Source organism: Pseudophryne corroboree, chromosome 1, assembly GCF_028390025.1.
Source record: "Pseudophryne corroboree isolate aPseCor3 chromosome 1, aPseCor3.hap2, whole genome shotgun sequence".
In the NCBI taxonomy this organism is placed as follows: Eukaryota; Metazoa; Chordata; class Amphibia; order Anura; family Myobatrachidae; genus Pseudophryne; species Pseudophryne corroboree.
The window spans coordinates 1,195,978,158-1,195,993,712 of NC_086444.1; the positions used below are offsets into that span (position 1 = coordinate 1,195,978,158).

A 15,555-nucleotide genomic window follows, 5' to 3' on the forward strand; every position below is an offset into this window, starting at 1 on the left:
CTTCCCTGTCACAGTTACATGTGTTATATAGAGGGCATAGCTACCATAGGTGCAGGTAGTGCAGCTGCTATGGGGCCCAGGGCATAGAGGGTCCACCTTCCCTGTCACAGCTACATGTGTCATATACAGGGTTTTGCTACCATAGGTGCAGGGAGTGCAGCTGCTATGAGGCCAAGTTCTAAGAGGGGCCACCTTCCCTGTCACAGTTACATGTGTTATATACAGGGCATAGCTACCATAGGTGCAGGGAGTGCAGCTGCTATGGGGCCCAGAGCTGAGAGGAACCACCTTCCCTGTCACAGTTACATGTGTTATATACAGGGTGTAGCTACCATAGGTGCAGGGAGTGCAGCTGCTATGGGGCCCAGAGCTGAGTGGGGCCACCTTCCCTGTCACAGTTACATGTGTAATATACAGGGTGTAGCTACCATAGGTGCAGGGAGTGCAGCTGCTATGGGGCCCAGAGCTGAGAGGGGCCACCTTCCCTGTCACAGTTACATGTGTTATATACAGGGCATAGCTACCATAGGTGCAGGGAGGGCAGCAGCTATGGGGCCCAGAGCTGAGAGGGGCCACCTTCCCTGTCACAGTTACATGTGTTATATACAGGGCATAGCTACCATAGGTGCAGGGAGTGCAGCTGCTATGGGGCCCAGAGCTGAGAGGGGCCACCTTCCCTGTCACAGTTACATGTGTTATATAGAGGGCATAGCTACCATAGGTGCAGGTAGTGCAGCTGCTATGGGGCCCAGGGCATAGAGGGTCCACCTTCCCTGTCACAGCTACATGTGTCATATACAGGGTTTTGCTACCATAGGTGCAGGGAGTGCAGCTGCTATGAGGCCAAGTTCTAAGAGGGGCCACCTTCCCTGTCACAGTAACATGTGTTACAGTATAAACATTTTTTTACCATTGGGTGGTGCATCGGTGACCTTACAAATGTTTGCCTTGAGACCTACACAGTGCCGTTTCTTGCAGCGGGCGAGCCGTGCAACCGCACGGGGCGCCCGCTGTGGCACTTCTGCTGCTCTGTTTCCCCCCTCCTCCCTCTTCCCGAGTACGCAGCTCGGGGGGCGGAGTATCGCGTAATGATGCGGTTGTGTCATGACGACACGACACAACCACGTCATTCCGCGAAGCTCCGCCTCCCGAGCTGGGTACTCGGGAAGAGGGAGGAGGGGGAGCCATGCTACAGGAAGGGCCGGCGCGACGAGGGAGAGGCGGGCCGAAGAGCGGGAAGAACCTCTTCAAACGTAAGTCAGTCTCTCTCTCTCTCTCTCTCTCTCTCTCTCTCTCTTCCCCCCGCCCCTCCTCCTCTGCCACCTGCCTAATGTATAAAATGGGGACTCTTGCCTGCCGTATTGTGTAAAATGGGGACTCTTGCCTGCCGTATTGTGTAAAATGGGGACACTTGCCTGTCGTAATGTGTAAAATGGAGACACTTGCCTGCCGTATTGTGTAAAATGGGGACTCTTGCCTGCTGTAATGTGTAAAATGGGGACTATTGCCTGCCGTAATGTGTAAAATGGGGACTCTTGCCTGCCGTATTGTGTAAAATAGGAACTCTTCCCTGCCGTAATGTGTAAAATGGGGACTCTTGCCTGCCGTAATGTGTAAAATGGGGACTCTTGCCTGCCGTAATGTGTAAAATGGGAACTCTTGCCTGCCGTAATGTGTAAAATGGGGACTCTTGCCTGCCGTAATGTGTAAAATGGGAACTCTTGCCTGCCGTAATGTGTAAAATGGGAACTCTTGCCTGCCGTAATGTGTAAAATGGGGACTCTTGTCTGCCGTAATGTGTCCTGTGGTCACCGTGATCTGTCGGCGCAAGGTCAAAAACTGGGGTGTAAGGTAGTCTTTTCAGATGAGGACACGCCCATTTTAATTGGACCACACCCACTTTATTGAGGCCACGCCCCTTGCCTTTTCTTTCTATATCTATATGGGGGGGCGCCTTTTTTTTTTTTTTTTTAGGTTAATGGGGAAGGGGGGGGGGGGGGGGGGGCACATTTTTAAATCTCGCACTGGGAGCCAAATTGGCTAGAAACAGACCTGGACCTACAATATATCTGGGTGTGCCACTGGACCTGCTCATTGTAATCTATATATATATAAAAATTGATCTGTGTGTGTGTGTGTGTGTGTGTGTGTGTGTGTGTGTGTGTGTGTGTGTGTGTGTGTGTGTGTGTGTGTTCCAGAATAACTCTGGAATGCCTGGAGCAATTTACACCAAACTTGATACACATATGCCTTACAAACTGGAAACAAATACTGTGGGGTTAGACACCCCTAGAACCCCTAGGGGTGGGGGTGGGAAGGGGGTGACATGCAAAAATCCATAGTTTTCAGACATAACACAGAGGCACACAGGGGTATAGGGCAGAGGCACCCACGTGTAAGGGCAGAGGCACCCACGGGTAGGGGCAGAGACACACGCGGGTAGGGGTAGATGCACACATGGGTAGGGGCAGAGGCACCCACAGGTAAGGATAGAGGCACACGCAGGTAGGGGCAAAGGCACCCACGGGTAGGGGTAGAGGCACCACAGGTGAGAATAGAGGCACACACGGGTGGGGCAGAGGCATTCAGGTAGTAGCAGAGGAACCTAAGGGTCAGGACAGATGCACACATGCACACACGGGTAGGGACAGAGGCATACTTTAGTTTCGAAGCTAAGTAAGGAGACCTAGGACCCTGTGACATAGAGTCAGCCTGCAAACCTAACATATGTAACATAGAGCAACCAGAGCTTGGCCTGTCGTCCCAGCATTTACAGCACTGAGCAGGGCAGGATCAGAGGCGGGACGGGGCAGAGAAGGAGGCGGATTATCCTCCTCAGCACCCGCATTTTGACAGCATCAGAGCCCAGAGCTGCGGCCTGACAAATATTGGCATTTTTCTTTAAATTCTGTAGCGAAGCACGGGTATTCAGCTAGTGTGGTATAAAATGAACTGGAGAGCATTAAAATATTACATAATATGAACTGGAGTCACTAGTAATGTGGCATAATATGTACTGGGGCACTATAATGTGGCATAATATGTACTGGGGCACTATAATGTGGCATAATATGTACTGGGGCACTATAATGTGGCATAATATGAACTGGGGCACTATAATGTGGCATAATATGAACTGGGGCACTATAATGTGGCATAATATGTACTGGGGCACTATAATGTGGCATAATATGTACTGGGGCACTATAATTAGAGATGAGCGCCTGAAATTTTTCGGGTTTTGTGTTTTGGTTTTGGTTCCGCGGCCGTGTTTTGGGTTCGAACGCGTTTTGGCAAAACCTCACCGAATTATTTTTGTCGGATTCGGGTGTGTTTTGGATTCGGGTGTTTTTTTCCAAAAACACTAAAAAACAGCTTAAATCATAGAATTTGGGGGTCATTTTGATCCCAAAGTATTATTAACCTCAAAAACCATAATTTACACTCATTTTCAGTCTATTCTGAATACCTCACACCTCACAATATTATTTTTAGTCCTAAAATTTGCACCGAGGTCGCTGTGTGAGTAAGATAAGCGACCCTAGTGGCCGACACAAACACCGGGCCCATCTAGGAGTGGCACTGCAGTGTCACGCAGGATGTCCCTTCCAAAAAACCCTCCCCAAACAGCACATGACGCAAAGAAAAAAAGAGGCGCAATGAGGTAGCTGTGTGAGTAAGATTAGTGACCCTAGTGGCCGACACAAACACCGGGCCCATCTAGGAGTGGCACTGCAGTGTCACGCAGGATGTCCCTTCCAAAAAACCCTCCCCAAACAGCACATGACGCAAAGAAAAAAAGAGGCGCAATGAGGTAGCTGACTGTGTGAGTAAGATTAGCGACCCTAGTGGCCGACACAAACACCGGGCCCATCTAGGAGTGGCACTGCAGTATGTATGTATAAAGAAAGAAAAAAAAACCACGGTTAGGTGGTATATACAATTATGGACGGGCTGCCGAGTGCCGACACAGAGGTAGCCACAGCCGTGAACTACCGCACTGTACTGTGTCTGCTGCTAATATATAGACTGGTTGATAAAGAGATAGTATACTCGTAACTAGTATGTATGTATAAAGAAAGAAAAAAAAACCACGGTTAGGTCACTGGTATATACAATTATGGACGGGCTGCCGAGTGCCGACACAGAGGTAGCCACAGCCGTGAACTACCGCACTGTACACTGGTTGATAAAGAGATAGTAGTATACTCGTAACAACTAGTATGACGACGGTATAAAGAATGAAAAAAAAACCACGGTTAGGTGGTATATAATACAATTATGGTTGGACGGACTGCCTGCCGAGTGCCGACACAGAGGTAGCCACAGCCGTGAACTACCGCACTGTACACTGGTTGATAAAGAGATAGTAGTATACTCGTAACAACTAGTATGACGACGGTATAAAGAATGAAAAAAAAACCACGGTTAGGTGGTATATAATACAATTATGGTTGGACGGACTGCCTGCCGAGTGCCGACACAGAGGTAGCCACAGCCGTGAACTACCGCACTGTACACTGGTTGATAAAGAGATAGTAGTATACTCGTAACAACTAGTATGACGACGGTATAAAGAACGAAAAAAAAACCACGGTTAGGTGGTATATATTATAATACAATTATGGATGGACGGACTGCCTGCCGAGTTCCGACACAGAGGTAGCCACAGCCGTGAACTACCGCACTGTACACTGGTTGATAAAGAGATAGTAGTATACTCGTAACAACTAGTATGACGACGGTATAAAGAACGAAAAAAAAACCACGGTTAGGTGGTATATATTATAATACAATTATGGATGGACGGACTGCCTGCCGAGTTCCGACACAGAGGTAGCCACAGCCGTGAACTACCGCACTGTACACTGGTTGATAAAGAGATAGTAGTATACTCGTAACAACTAGTATGACTGACTATGACGGTATAAAGAATGAAAAAAAAACCACGGTTAGGTGGTATATATTATAATAATACAATTATGGATGGACGGACTGCCTGCCGAGTTCCGACACAGAGGTAGCCACAGCCGTGAACTACCGCACTGTACACTGGTTGATAAAGAGATAGTAGTATACTCGTAACAACTAGTATGACTGACTATGACGGTATAAAGAATGAAAAAAAAACCACGGTTAGGTGGTATATATTATAATACAATTATGGATGGACGGACTGCCTGCCGACTGCCGACACAGAGGTAGCCACAGCCGTGAACTACCGCACTGTACACTGGTTGATAAAGAGATAGTAGTATACTCGTAACAACTAGTATGACACTATGACGGTATAAAGAATGAAAAAAAAACCACGGTTAGGTGGTATATATTATAATACAATTATGGATGGACGGACTGCCTGCCGACTGCCGACACAGAGGTAGCCACAGCCGTGAACTACCGCACTGTACACTGGTTGATAAAGAGATAGTAGTATACTCGTAACAACTAGTATGACTGACTATGACGGTATAAAGAATGAAAAAAAAACCACGGTTAGGTGGTATATATTATAATAATACAATTATGGATGGACGGACTGCCTGCCGAGTTCCGACACAGAGGTAGCCACAGCCGTGAACTACCGCACTGTACACTGGTTGATAAAGAGATAGTAGTATACTCGTAACAACTAGTATGACTATGACGACGGTATAAAGAAAGAAAAAAAAATACCACGGTTAGGTGGTATATAATTATACAATTATGGATGGACGGACTGCCTGCCGAGTGCCGACTGCCGACACAGAGGTAGCCACAGCCGTGAACTACCGCACTGTACTGTGTCTGCTGCTAATATAGACTGGTTGATAAAGAGATAGTATACAACAATATACTACTATACTGGTGGTCAGGCACTGGTCACCACTAGTCACACTGGCAGTGGCACTCCTGCAGCAAAAGTGTGCACTGTTTAATTTTAAATTAATATAATATTATGTACTCCTGGCTCCTGCTATAACAACCTGCAGTGCTCCCCAGTCTCCCCCACAATTATTATAAGCTTTTATACATTGATGTGCAGCACACTGGGCTGAGCTGAGTGCACACAGACTGAGTCACACTGTGTGACTGCTGTGTATCGTTTTTTTCAGGCAGAGAACGGATATAGCAGAGAACGGATATATTAAATAAAAGTTAACTTAACAACAACTGCACTGGTCACTGTGGTAAACTCTGTCTGCACAATCTCTCTCTCTCTCTCTCTCTTCTAATCTATTCTAATGGAGAGGACGCCAGCCACGTCCTCTCCCTATCAATCTCAATGCACGTGTGAAAATGGCGGCGACGCGCGGCTCCTTATATAGAATCCGAGTCTCGCGAGAATCCGACAGCGTCATGATGACGTTCGGGCGCGCTCGGGTTAACCGAGCAAGGCGGGAAGATCCGAGTCGCTCGGACCCGTGAAAAAAAAAGTGAAGTTCGTGCGGGTTCGGATTCAAAGAAACCGAACCCGCTCATCTCTAACTATAATGTGGCATAATATGTACTGGGGCACTATAATGTGGCATAATATGTACTGGGGCACTATAATGTGGCATAATATGTACTGGGGCACTATAATGTGGCATAATATGAAGTGGTGGCACTGTATATAGTGTGGCATAATATGAACTGGGGCACTATATGACATAATGTAAAGTGGGGTACTGTGTTGGCATAATTGACATAATATAAACTAAGGTACTACTATGGTTCATACAATAAACTATTATGGGGCATAACATTAACTAAAGCACTGCCATCGTTCAGAAAATGACCTAGGACACTACTAGGGTGTATACAGTACAATAACTGAGGGGGGGGGGGGGGGGGGGCTCTCTAGAAGCATTGGGACGGGGGCCTCTTCAATATGTCGCTATGGGACCCACAAAGTTCTGGTTAGGCCCCCTACGTATGATACGCTGACAGATTACCGCCTCATCATGAAATTGACATATAAAAGGGGAGCCACTTTCACCTTAATGGGGCCCGCTGTAACAACCATGTGATTTAATCCTGCTCAGGCTTATTCAGCCCTACTGTATGTATCACTTCTGGGGAACCGTATTCGCTATCATTTGGCATTTACCGGTTGCTATGATGATGTGCATGGCATCAGGTAGCCATAGAAACGCCATGTGATGTCATGCACTGAATTGCAATCCTTACTGAATTAGGCCCGAAATACTTATTACATCCTTCTAAAATATATCAGAATCTAGAAGAATTAATATCTAGGGAACAAAAGGAGACAATATTGAAGATAAGCAGATTACAACCTGCTCAGACCCCAGACCAGTTACATTATATCACATTCCAAACATCCATAATACAATTTCCATTTGACGCGCACTAGATTCAGGCGTCTTCTTTTTTCTATAAATTATTGAAATCATTTTAATATCCTCTCTTAATATGGAGCTCTCTTGCCCTTCCTGCTCTCCAAAGATTCATAGCAAAATGTTACAAAGTTAAAAAAAAAGTTAAATTAAATGTCACGTTTCAACACTTGAATACAATACAAAGTCCCCCAGCTCTTATTATTAACAATGCCATACAGATGCCCAAAGGCAATTCTGACCTATCACTGACCATTTTTAAATCAAATACGTTGTTAAACCTTAGAGGACATGTTATCAGTAATAGGAAAGTGCAGCCAGTCTTATGTTATCTAATTATTTGCCTCTGACACTTCCTCACACCGCCTGTTGTATTTCAGGCAACCCCTATATCTCGGAGGGGATCCGGTCTGAAGATCGACAGTGTCTAGGTCGACAATGTTTAGGTCGACCACTATAGGTCGACAGTCACTAGGTCGACATGGATGGAAGGTCGACAGGGTTTCTAGGTCGACATGTGCTAGGTCGACAGGTCTAAAGGTCGACATGAGTTTTTCACATTTTTTTTCTTTTTTTGAATTTTTTCATACTTAACGATCCACGTGGACTACGATTGGAACGGTAAAGTGTGACGAGCGAAGCGGTAGCGGAGCGAAGGCACCATGCCCGAAGCATGGCGAGCGAAGCGAGCCATGCGAGGGGACATGGTGCACTAATTTGGGATCCCGGTCACTCTACGAAGAAAACGACACCCCAAAAAAAAAAAATCCTCATGTCGACCTTTAGACCTGTCGACCTAGCACATGTCGACCTAGAAACCCTGTCGACCTTCCATCCATGTCGACCTAGTGACTGTCGACCTATAGTGGTCGACCTAAACATTGTCGACCTAGACACTGTCGATTTGATGAACCACACCCATCTCGGAGATCTTCAAGGAGCAGAAATAGCCCGTTGGTTATGAAAAGGCATCGTTCATTGGGGGTCATTCCGAGTTGATCGCAAGCTGCCGATTTTCGCTGCGCTGCGATCAGGTCTCTACTGCGCATGCGTATGCACCGCAATGCGCACGCGTGTCGTTCGGGTACAGTGCAGAACGTATCTGAGCATTGGATTTAACGAAGAATCCATACGCACAGCCGATCGCAAAGAGATTGACAGGAAGAAGGCGTTTATGGGTGTCAACTGACCGTTTTCTGGGAGTGGTAGGGAAAATGCAGGCGTGTCCAAGCGTTTGCAGGGCGGGTGTGTGATGTCAATTCCGGCACCAAAAAGACTGAAGTGATCGCAGCGGCTGAGTAAGTTCAGACCTACTCTGAAACTGCACAAAATGTTTTTGCAGAGCTCGGCTGCACAGGCGTTCGCACACTTGCAAAGCGAAAATACATTACCCCGTGGGCGGCGACTATGCGTTTGCATGGCTGCTAAAAACAGCTAGCGAGCGATCAACTCGGAATGAGGGCGATTGGCACTGCTTCCAGGGACTCTCTACGGATTCTTGCACCAAAGGGAAATCATTACCACTAATTACTAAAAGAACTTTATTTATTAATTTTCTTTATTAAAAAATAAAATAAAATGGAATACAAACTTTGCTTAGGACTTGCTCACACTTATTAATTTATTTTTTTCCCGTGCAAGTGGTCACTTTTGCTTAATGGTCACCTGAAATCTATATATATATATATAGCGTGTACACATTTATTCTGTAACTCTACGGGGGTCATTCCGAGTTGATCGCTCGCTAGCTAGTTTTAGCAGCCGTGCAAACGCTATGCCGCCGCCCACTGGGGAGTGTATTTTAGCTTAGCAGAAGTGCGAACGCCTGTGCAGCAGAGCGCCAGCAAAATCTTTTTGTGCAAAACAAGACCAGCCCTGTAGTTACTTATCCTGTGCGTTGATTCTAACGACGGAGGGACGGCTTTTGACGTCACACACCCGCCCACCGAACGCCCACCCATGTCTGCATTTTCCCTGACACGCCTGCATTTTTCTAAGCACTCCCAGAAAATGGTCAGTTTACGCCCAGAAACACCCACTTCCTGTCAATCACACTCCGATCACTTCAACGATGAAAATTCTTAGTTCGGTCGTGAGTAAATCTACTAAGTTTAGTGCTAAAATACTTAGTACCATGCGCATGCGCATTTTTGCCTTAATCACTCCGTTGTTAAAATCGGCAACGAGCGAACAACTCGGAATAACCCCCTTAGTACAGAGATTCACCCACAATCTATTGATTGGAATTACATTGTACGACTGCAGGGAGGGTGTTTCACAATAGATTTATTGACTTTTTCCTAGAATAATAGTGGAAGGACAGAGAGAGAGGTAGGGAGGGAGAGACTACAGATTTTAGTTAATGTTGGGATGAGAAAAGGAGACAAGGATCAGCTGATCTGTGAGGATATAGGGGTCTATTCATGAAGCAGTGATAAGAGTGGAGAAGTGAGCCAGTGGAGAAGTTGCCCATGGCAACCAATCAGCACTGAAGTAACATTTATAATTTGCATACTTTACAATTGTACAGAGCAGCTGATTGGTTGCCATGGGCAACTTCTCCACTGGCTCACTTCTCCGCTCTTATCACTGCTTCATGAATAGACCCCATACAATGAAGAGGAGAGGTAGTGGAGTAGGAAGATGAGAAGAGAGTAGATACTTTATCTTCATTTGTGGGATCAAAAGAAGAGACGGTGCCAGACCTAACATCAAGGAGGTACGAGAAGGGAGGTCCATGTGGCAAGGGCAGGGGGTATGGTGGCACAAAGTGAAGCCCCACCCCATGCTGTGCAGTGATTTTGATTTGTGCTCTTCCACTGCAGGGGGTTGGCCACAACCATGAACTGGGGATGTGGGTGGGGTCTAGGGGGGTGTTCTCTTTCCCGGGGAATCAGGAGTTTCCAGGACAGTCTAGGAAATTAGGCTAGTACAACACGAGGTCCATGATGGAGTCTAGGAGTGAGGATTATAGAATGAGTAACTGGGGAGCAAACCACAGGGGCTCCACTAACAAAATGGACCACTTGCCACGAATCGGCACAGCAGCGGCGATGAGCCCCAGAAAAGTTATGTAGACGGAGTTCACACAAGTCATGTGCCCTTGTGGCCGTACAAGTCCTGATCCAGCCCTCTTAATAAAGTAAGGGGTCTATTTACTAAGCGTTGGATGGGGATAAAGTGGGCGGAGTTAAAGTAACAGCCAATCAGCTCCTAACTGTCACGTCACAGGCTGGGTTTGAAAAAGGACAGTTAGGAGGTGATTGGCTGGTACTGTATCTCCGTCCACTTTATCTCCACATGAAGCTTAGTAAATAGACCCCTAAGTCATTAGTATTTTAGACAAGACTAAGCTATTGCTCTGTACGTATACCCTTCAGCTAGCCTTCACCACAGAACACAACACACATTGCATTTCCTTTCTTGTCTATTAGCTTCTGGCTTGTTGTAAACATTCATCTGGTTCTGTGATTCATATTGTAGTTCAGACTTGTGGGAATAGGTTTTCATCCTGCAGTAATGCGACGTCCTCTCTGCTGTGATAGCGCAAAGCTGATTTATGCGCAGTACAACATAGGTAATGTAAAGAATTGCATCTCACCTCCACAAACATAGAATTGCCTCTGTTAGCATTGGGACAATCCTAAAAAAATGATCCCGCACGATCTGAGGTTCTGATATACAGAGGATGCAGTAATACAAATGACTGTAACGCAATCATCCTACGGCAATGCTATGTTAGGAAATCCATACACAAACAAAGCAGGAGAGATGGGTTAGAAGTACATCCATCGCCTGTTACAGTCATGCATCTGCAGAGCGGGATGGGATGGAATTCACAAGGTAAGATGTGAGACAGAGGCAGTATGGGGAGGACTGGACCATCTACGTCAGGCGAGATTTGCTGATTGCAATGATCTTTCACTCTGCGGAGTTGGCAGGTGCACACTCTTACTGTGTAAAAGCTTTTACTGGTCACTCCAAGAGGAATCAGAGAGAGTGGTCCCTGTCATCACTCTGGAAGAACCAGATACTGATAATTAGGCCCTTTTTATCTATCTATCTATCTATCTATCTATCTATCTATCTATCTATCTATCTATCTATCTATCTATTTATTTATTAACAGTTTCTTATATAGCGCTGCAAATTCCATTGCGCTTTACAACTAGACACAATTAGAAGACAAAAACGGGTAAAACAAACAGTCATAGAGGTAGGAGGGCCCTGCTTGCAAGCTTACAATCTATGGGGAAATAGGCATTGATACACAAGGATAGGTGCTATCTATTGCATACAGTAGTTGCCCACCAGATTGTAAAGGTTCTTGGTGGGATGTATGATATCACATCACAGCAGTGATGAACCAGGGGTAGGAGTAAGGGAGAGTGAATAATTAAATATGTGGGGGATATGTGTGGACTGTACTGTGGGGATATAATTGGATAGGAAAGCTATTAAGGTAATGTGAGCGGTTCTGGAATTTGATAAGCTTGTCTGAATAGGTGAGTTTTCAGGGAACGCTTGAAGGTTTGAAGACTAGAGGAGAGTCTTATTGTGCGTGGTAGGGTATTCCACAGAGTGGAACTAGTAATGAGTGTGGATGAGAGACGTAGATCGATCTATCTATCTATCTATCTATCTATCTATCTATCTATCTATCTATCTATCTATCTATCTATCTATCTATCTATCTATCTATCTCACATTCCCGGTAGTAAATGTTGACGTGTGCATCTCTCTACTGTGTGGCGTACCGTGTATAAACCTCTCAATTGTGTGGCGTAACGTGTATAAGCTTCTCTATCTATCTATCTATCTATCTATCTATCTATCTATCTATCTATCTATGGATCATAAAGACACTACTTCATCACCAATAAGCATTAAGTAGATGTTAAGGAACTCCAGTACAATTACGTAAGATCCCTACAGCCACTGGGGGTAATTCCAAGTTGATCGCAGCAGGACATTTTTTAGCAGTTGGGCAAAACTATGTGCACTGCAGGGGGGTCAGATGTAACATGTGCAGAGAGAGTTAGATTTGGGTGCGGTGTATTCAAACTGAAATCTAAACTGCAGTATAAAAATAAAGCAGCCAGTATTTACCCTGCACAGAAACAATATAACCCACCCAAATCTAACTCTCTCTGCACATGTTATATCTGCCCCCCCTGCAGTGCACATGGTTTTGCCCAATTGCTAACAAACTTGATGCTGCGATCAACTCAGAATTACCCCCACTGTGAGGGTCTTCTGCCTACAACAGCCGTCCTTTGGGGGTCATACATACCCGATCGCACGCTGCATTTTTTTTGCAGCCGTGCGATCGGGTCTGAACAGTGCATGCGTGCGGGCCGCAATGCGCAGGCACGCCGCTGTCCGGCAACGGGCGTCGCCATGCAGTGACGGCAAGAACGAAGAAAGCATTCGCAGCGGCGAACGCAAGAAGATTGACAGGAAGAGGTCGTCTGGGGGTGTCAACTCACCGTTTTCTGGGAGTGGCCAGGAAAACGCAGGTGTGCCCCCCCGATGATTATAAAGCTGCCGATAGTTCTATACTTATATAGCGCCAGCATATAACACTACCTGATGGGAAAGAGCCCAGAACAGTATAGACTTGTATCCATACATAGTAGGTGCTAACAGAGTTTAAAAATAACGCATATTAAAGCAGAATAATAGTATTTATGTGAATGAGCCCTTAACATGGCGTCTGCATGGTTATCATCTTTATCATGTATTACATCTACACTATATAAGCCATATTAGTGAGAGATTTACTATCTGGAGGTTTAGTCGATTATCTCTGTGTTATTTTGTTTTCTTTCCTGTAATTCTGCAAATTTCCCCATCTAGGGTGAGAGCAATTTTATGCTAATGTGTTCCTTATATAAAAATGAATAATTTCTCTGTAATGATCCATTCTATGAGCTGCAGTGAGACGGTTTTACTGCACCTGTTTCTCTCAGGCACGGTATGAATTACGGAGCAACATAATCTGTGATTCACCCGGGCACCAGTTCATTTCTCTCTCTTCTTATTCACTGCTGGTAATTCTTAATGCATTTAATGTGGAAATAGGCTTATTTTGTGCAAAACACGAGCACAATCTCTGCATCCGTAATTACGGTCGCATTTAATTAGGGATTTAAGTGAAATCAGTGCTTTTTATTTTGTTAATGGCTATTGACAGGATTACATATTTTTTGTAATTACGGGGGACATTTACTAAGCAGTGATAAGAGCAGAGAAGTGAGCCAGTGGAGAAGTTGCCCCATCAACCAAATTAGCAGCTCTGTATCATTTTATAGTATGCAAATTCTAGATGTTACTACAGTGCTGATTGGTTGCCATGGGCAACTTCTCCACTGACTCACTTCTCTGCTCTTATCACTGCTTAGTAAATGTCCCCCTAAATTTCATAAAAGTACAATTTCCTTTTCTAATATTCTTATTAGTTTCTCATTTATAGAATTTTCTTACTCTCTATCTTAAAAAAAATGCTCCTTAAATGATTTATTTAATAAGTTATTTATATATTTCGCCCAAATCACTATACAGAGCTTATTTGGTCAGGCATCAGTCACAAGCCAGTTAACCCTACCGGGATATGCTAGTCCCCTGTTCTCAGTGAAGCAGCCATTTTGTGAGTGAACAAACATTCAGGCAGCCATTCAGTTAATTAGGAATCAGTGAAATCGCAAAGAGGTCTATTTATTATCACCATCCGCATCTGATGATGCGGATGACAGGTTATAAACTCGACCAAACTCGCACTGCGATAACTGAGTACATCGCATGGATGTATCCATTAACGCACACAGGGACAGGACTTGCGGGCAAGCTCTGTCCCTGCGATGCCTCCCTGCAGCATCATCGGGGTATTTTCCGTAAAAAATACCCCGATGTCCTGCTGTGCATGCACCGCCACCCGTGGCTACCCTACCGCCGCCGTGTTCCCGTTACTACTACCCCCGCGCCGGAAAAAGTCCCCCCCCAATTTTATACTTACCGTCCAGGAGCCGGTGTCCGCTGCTCCAGGAGGCTGTCGGGCGCTGGGTCCTTCTTCTGCGCTGTGACCCCCGGTGCTGTAAAGTGCGCTGCTGCTTTGCAGCATCACTTTACTGCACCAGGGTCACAGCCCAGCATACAGAGGACCCGGCAGCGCTCACCGGAGCAGCGGACACCGGCTCCCTGGATTGGTAAGTTTTTTTGTTTTTTTTTACATTTTTGACACTGTGATCAGCTTGTGTGTCCATCGGACACACAGAGCTGATCACTGGAGCCGGGTCCCCACTCAGCTTTCTCTGCCAGGGGTCAGAGAAAGCTGGGCATAGGCTGCAGACCGCAGTGCTGCCCTGGACACACTGCGGGGTTTTTTTACTTTTTTTTTTTGTAAATTCGGCTACATTGCATTTCCCATTATAAGTATGGAGAATGCGATGTGGCTTACTAAAACAAATGACAATTAAAGGGTTTGGAGGAGTTTTTCATGAAAACTGCTCCAAAAGCCCTTTAATACATTTGAGTGATACTTAAATAATGTGAAAAGGGTGTGAAAACACCCTTTTTTACATTATTTTAGTAAAAATAATGTTAATAAATAGGCCCCAAAGGCTTTTGGAAATGTTGTGCCTTATGTCCAGAGAAGGAGGGTGCGGCAAAGGTCCTGGGAAGTTGAGTATTACAGTGGAAGAGGTGCGCAGTGTTGGAGAGGAGTGTGCTCCAGGGCTGCCTCCTATCTCCTATGTAGTGAAGCCGGCCACATGCTCAATAGGAACCTTGGCGGTCATCTTGGTACAGGGAATGAAGCGTCCCTGGAGGAATGGCAACATGGAACCTGTGCAGTGGTGCATTCTTCTTTCAGCAGTCTTTTCTTAAATAGGCCTGTAAACATTTCCTATATCGGCAATACATGGCGATATTAAGCTTATCGGGCCTCTGTGATAAACAGACCTCTTACATAGAGATGAGCGGGTTCGGTTTCTCTGAATCCGAACCCGCCAGAACTTCATGTTTTTTTTCACGGGTCCGAGCGACTCGGATCTTCCCGCCTTGCTCGGTTAACCCGAGCGCGCCCGAACGTCATCATGACGCTGTCGGATTCTCGCGAGGCTCGGATTCTATCGCGAGACTCGGATTCTATATAAGGAGCCGCGCGTCGCCGCCATTTTCACACGTGCATTGAGATTGATAGGGAGAGGACGTGGCTGGCGTCCTCTCCATTTAG

The 15,555-nt window shown here is 45.7% G+C and overlaps 1 protein-coding gene across 6 annotated transcripts in view; it reads right to left on the reverse strand.

Annotated features, from left to right (window-relative positions):
* Positions 1–15,555, reverse strand: part of CTNNA2 (catenin alpha 2) — a 2,737,142-nt gene that overhangs the window by 1,599,119 nt on the left and 1,122,468 nt on the right. The window lies entirely within an intron of this gene.